A 6,266-nucleotide genomic window follows, 5' to 3' on the forward strand; every position below is an offset into this window, starting at 1 on the left:
GAGTGTCTTCATTTAACCCATTTTAGAGAGTTTGGTGGGGACTTCACCAGTTTTCTCCCTCTTCCAGAAACAGTCACTAGTGAAATGCAGTTTTCACACTTTCTCCACGAAATGATAATAAAAAGAGTGGCTTGTGTATTTGAGCTACTTCTTGTGCCCAAATGAAAATGCATATAGAAATGAAAATTTACCTGTCTGTGCATAATGTCAAACCTTAAAGTTGTCCTGAGCAGCAGCCATGGTTCTGGCAGTTCTGCATTGTCTCAGTTATTTTCATGTCTCCCATTATTTTCCTCCCTCAGTGCGGTTACATATTTCCCACTGACAATGACATATTGAGACTTGCTGCACACAACTGAAAGAGAGAAAACAGTCTTAAAGTTCAGGTTTGGGAGTTGAGATTCTGATGAACTGTGCTCAGTCTTCTGTACCACACCATGGTTCACGGTGAAGTCAGTGGAGACAATGCTATCCTATGGAGCAGGGATACGGTGAAAGTGAATTCCTTTGGAAGTTCAAGGCTGGCAAAGGGTGACTTTTGAAAAGCAGATGATCATCAAATGCCCTGTATAAGCCTGGTTCACAATTTTAGGTAGTTCTTTGCTTACTTCTCAGTACCTACCTTCTGATAGAACAGAGACCGTAGAATGATGCATGAAAGAGAAAAGAGCAACGGAATATGTGCTCAAAGCAACTTGCTTTTACAAAACTTGGAAATAGCTGATATTCTGGTGTTTCCACAAAATCTACAGTTTAAGCTTGTTTGTTAGAATAGAGTTTGTCTTTGGGGTTATAGCTAAATTTAACCATTTATCCTGGTTGCTTTTAGTGCTTCTAAAACTCTCCCTTGCAAGTTATTTGCATTGCCTAGAAGCTCCTATGGTGGTGAGAATGATCATGTTAATTTCACAGAGAGCAACCATGTAAACACTTAAAACAATGCTGGTTGCCCTTTGCAAGAACTGGAAGTGGAAAAAAGATTTTTCAGCAAGGGTGTGGTGAAACAACTTACTCTGGAAATCCTCTAGGTTTCTATCTCCATCTGAACTATGATTCAGTGTTGATGTGGCAGTGTGATTTGCCCTAAAGCACTGTTTTCAAAGCAGAGGTGGTTGGAAACTTTCCAAAGGCAAAGTTTTCTGCTGTGAGATGCTGATTCAACAAATGCAAAACCTACCATTCAAGAGCATTGTTCTGGCTGGAATCTCCTTGTGAGTCAAAACAATTGGTTTAAGTTGTTGGAAGTCCTGAAAGGGAAGGCCTTTGCTTGTAGGCAATAAGCTGCTGATAGTTCCATTTGAAATGGAAGATTTTAGTTTTTTACCTAAACACACTATTTCCTTTCTCCTCTCTGGGAGGGCTCCCTCACCTTTTTGATGGTTCCAACTCTTTGTCAGCATGTATGAGGAACCAAAGGAGGATCTCAAGGTGGTGAAGGATTAGGAGGGGTCCCAGCAATTTGCTCTGTGGATGTGAGGCATATCACACCAGTTGCCTGCGCTGGCAACCTCCTGGGTGGGGAGCAATGGCTCCGATCTGCCGCAGAGCTGGTACTGCTCTTCCCCTGGGATTTGGCACCCATTCTTGGATTGCTTGTGGACTTCCAGTTTCTTCCCACTGCCTGGGGGTAGAGGCTTCTGCCTCCCTTTGTGGGGAGCAATGAGGAGGGGCAACACAGGCTGGCAGAGTCTGATCACATTTTGCCTTGTGTGTGTGATAAATATGACCCTAAATTCTGCTCTCCCCTCCTGTAGGTGCCACAGCCTGCAGCGTGTAGCATAGCCGCAGAGGGAGCAGGGAGTCTTATCTAAGCAGGTCCTCTGACAGTCCCTGCTTGGTGGTGGTACTCTTGCCTCTCCCCAACCTAACAGACCTCTCCAGTTTTGTGCATTCCTGTTTCATCAAGTCCCACAAATCTGCCTGTCTCAGCACAGGGCACACTTGATACCCTTTAACAACTGGAGACTTAATTAAAGAGAAACAGATGCTCTTCAATAGGAATCCATGTTCTCCAATTTCTATTAGAGGTAGTACACAGAGTGTGGATGTCTAATGGGAGCAGAGGAAATAGGAGGGAGTAAAGTCGTATTATTTCATTGCTGTGGACCTGGAGCAGAGGCTCAGGGAGAAGGAAGCATTAAAGTTGATGGTGTTTCAGCCACATCAGCAGAGGAAGCAGGGAGTCAGTGCCTTCACACTGGCAACTTCTCTGAAGCTTGGTAAAGTGGCAGGCAAACTGAGATGACAAGCTTCTGTTACCATCTCTGGATCCAGTCTGGACACCAGAGAAATGGATGAGGTCAGGATTACAGAAACAGCACAGGCTGAGGAAAGGCAGAGCATGTCAGGCATCGTTTCCCTGGTGTTTTTCCATGACCTCACTAGGCTCAGTTTTGTACCTTCTGAAGCCCAGAGTGTACCAGGGAGTCACACAAACACCGGATCCTGAAGACGTGCATGCACTTCACACTATCCTGCAGAAAAATACCAAGGTGTCAGAGAGCTGGAGCGTGCCTTATAAGTCATGTAAGCATTCCACAGCAGTTGTCTCCTACCACCACCTCCTGCCTGAAAACTGGAGTTTTTTCCTTCCTCTGTGCCTTGCCAGGGATATAACCAAGGGCAATGAACAGTTTTCAACAGTCAGTGGACTTGGTCTTCTTAAATACTCTTTCTTGTTATGCAGATGTTTCCTTTGTTCAGGAAGTGATGAGGATCACACAATGCCCAGAACTGTAATGCTCCCTCACATACCTTGCTCAACTGCATGTCTGTGTCCTGTTCCTCTCAGTGAAGGAGACTGCACAAACACCCAGAAATTTTGTCAGCATCTCCTTTCTCACCCATGCTGGTCAGCATTTACCTCCTGCTATACTCTGTGATGGTGCCCAAAAAGATTATGAGCTCTGTCAAATTATCTCCAGGAGGACTGAATAAAAACAATAAATCCCTGAGTACTACTGAGAGAGTTTTACAATAAGAGAAAGAACAATGCAGTGAAAGGACACCTCCTGAATATTTCCCAGCTTACAGCAATGACAGAGAAGCTGCTGACCTCCAATGTGGGCAGCTGTGGCATTAAGTTTTTGTTCCATATCATGTGCTGCGGTGCCTGATACTTTGCCAGGACAAGTGCTGGATGACAGAGATGTGGTATGTAGGTGGTGCAGAACACGAGGTTAAGAAGATGCATTGGCCATGGAAAAATGAGAAAGGTGGGGGTCCAGTAAGTGCAGGCTTAATAAGGATCATGAGCATGGAAAGGTGGGGACACCAGAGCATGGAACAGGAAGGTAGGGAAAGACCTAGTGTTTGAATAGCTGGCATACAGTCCATAAGCAGCCTGGAAAAAGCTATTCCCACCCAGTGACAGAAAAAAAAAACAACTTTGCTATCTTCACACATGCACACACATGCATCTTGCAGTGTCTTTGCAAGAGAAATTTCCTGATGAACTGGAATGTGTGAGTAAAGCATTTGCAAAGTTCCCCCGAGGCATCTGCTCTTCCACTGATATAAATCAGCACCTCTCCATTGACTCTGATGGATTTACTTCCCTTTGTGCCCCCAAAGAATCTACCCAGAGGCACGCACTACCCTTTGCTATCCTGCTGGATATGCAAGGGGGCAGATTTGCATGGTCAGGTACTTTGAAATTCCATCCTCTGGTTCCAGTGACAAAATGAGTCAGCCTGGAGATTTTTCAGTGATTTGGAAGGTGCTCAGATGTCGCTCTATAAATAGCTAGCTAGATCTAGCTCTTAAATGTTTCTAACGGTGATTGCAGTGAAGTGGATTGTGGCTCATAAATCTGAGAAGGTCTGTGAGTCGCTCCCCCTAGTATCTGGAATGTAAAAAACTGAGGATCTTCCATGATCTTGCTGAATGCATCATTTCAAAAGCATAGAGCACTGCTGGAGCTTCTGCTAAGCTAAGTGGCTTCATGTAATAGTGCTGAGTATCTGTATGTGAAGTGGAATGAGTAGTATGGACTCAACTGCATCTAAGTGTTGCTGCCTGAGGTTGAGTGCTACTTGATGCAAAGGATTCAACTCGTGGCAGGAGAATGGTGGCACCTGCATTGTGTTCTGCTTCTGGTGGTTTGAAAACAAGAAATACATACTTCTTGACAAAGAGATATCCCCGACCAAGTCTCAGCCTTGCCCTGTTTAAGTATAGCTCTGTTCTCAGAAGTGCCTGGAGAAGCATGCTGGAGTTGTGTGCTCAGTTTGCTGGTGACCTTCCCATCTAGCACGCCTGAACATGCAATGACATGCTCCTTATTTCTCACCTGCCCAGTCTGTGCTTTACCTCAAGTACTGAGACCACGTGGGATGTGTTCATCCTCCTTTGTAAGCGACAGAAGTGAAAGGTCTGAGAGGAAAACTGCCTTTCACTCCACTCCCATTAATCTTTACAGAGGAGTGACAGGAGCTCAGGAAACAATTTAGTGATGACCCACAGTTAAAGACCAAACCCCTACCCTGCTGCCTCAGGGATGCCTAAGGAAGAAAAAAGCTATGAGGCACTTCTATAATTACTTGGGTCACCAAAGTAGATGCATATACACAGAGGATCCCTGCTCTGCAGCAGCTGCCTGGCAGATGGAGAATAAATGTAACCATTAGAATCGATTAAGTAATAATAACAATGAAAATCACCATTACCAGTAATAATAACAATAACAATAATAAGGGTGGGGGAAAAACATTCATAAGTATTTTTCATTTGGGATTCTCACTAGACTTGTGTATTCAGGCCATGTTCTGACTTAGCCTGTTCAGTCTGCATAACACCTCAACCTTTTCTACACACCCATGCAAATAAAACTCTTGCATGTCAATTACTACCAAAACATTTCTCTGACCTGAACAAACACTACTTTGCCTTACTGATTTCTGTCCAGACCACCCTGCAGTTGCTGTTTACCTACTTAATTGTTTTTTGCAGCTATTTAATTGTTTTTGCATCTTTTCATTAGCTACTTTTTCTCCCCAGCATCAGACACAAGACTGCTGCTTCCCCTGACTCTCAGGTTCTGCATATCAGCCCATTTAGTCAACGCTCCTGCTTGGGAGGCTTTTAAACAGGCACCTGATATTTACTCCCATACCTCCCCCATTTGCTGCACTGCCTGCAAAGCTGCTCCCTCTTCCCCTCCAAATCCTTCCTTGAAATTTTTTTGCCATGGAATCTTCTAAAACCCCCTTCAGAGTGTTTGGGTTTCTATTGTGCTGAGAGCACCGGCTGGCGGCCTATACTGACCAATGGATTTGTTGTTTCTGTACTCTTCCTCACCCACACATGCCTTTCTCATGTTGAACACCTGCACTAATGCTGATGCTTGCTTCCGGAGGGCTATATCTGCAACCTTGGCACAGGATCCAGGATGGCTGGATCCAGGATCCTGAGCCAGGCCAGATGCAATAGAACAACACAGTACAATTTCTAGAGTTTAGGGTTCTTATAACAGTTGTCAGGATTGCTGTCTCTGCTTTCTAGAAATGAAGGACTGATAAATCCAAAGCCAACTTTTGTGCTTTTGGTTTCTGCAGTCCCAAGCCAGTATCATTGTAGTTCCCTGCCACTCAGAAGCTGGTGAGAAATAGGGAGTGGGATTGGAAAGGTTAAAAAAAGAAAAAAGGATATATTTTTGCATTCCTTTAAATTTTGTAAAATCTATCTTTGATTTAAATACGGCTTTGATTAGCTCCTGTAGCCATCTCTTTGGCTCCAGCTGTTAGGTCCCAGATCTCCTTGCTGGGCAGGGAGTGTGCTGGTTGACCTTTGAGAGCTTCACTCTCATTTTCTCAGCATGAAAACTATGCCTAAGGTCACATTGTGAATGTACAAAAAAAGAAAGGAACACCATAGCTTCCACTTTCCAGCCCACTGAGCTTGGAACAGTTGTTCTCTAGGTTGAACCAGTTTTAACCTGGATGCTATTTGATCCCATCAGGCAGGTGACAGCATTGTGATAGGATGTATGGGATGGCTCTCAGGAGATTACCAGGTAAGATGGGGGGGGATCCTTTGGTTTGCATTTGCTGTATTATATTATTCTTGGAAATCAGACAAGCCCAAGATTTGTCCTGATTTCAGAGACGTGTTGGATGATTGCAGGTGCCTTTGATTTATGGGAATTGGGTGCTTTCATTAAAAATCAGGTCAGCCTGGGTTTTCTGTGAAGTAGATTTAACTTTTTTTTTGATTGAAATGAAAGAGCTTCTTTCCTTATCAAAATTAATCTGTATGCAGGTCTTGCA

Source organism: Pezoporus occidentalis, unplaced genomic scaffold (genome assembly GCF_034315485.1).
Source record: "Pezoporus occidentalis ecotype Australia unplaced genomic scaffold, CSIRO_AGI_Poc_V1 ctg196, whole genome shotgun sequence".
In the NCBI taxonomy this organism is placed as follows: domain Eukaryota; kingdom Metazoa; phylum Chordata; class Aves; order Psittaciformes; family Psittacidae; genus Pezoporus; species Pezoporus occidentalis.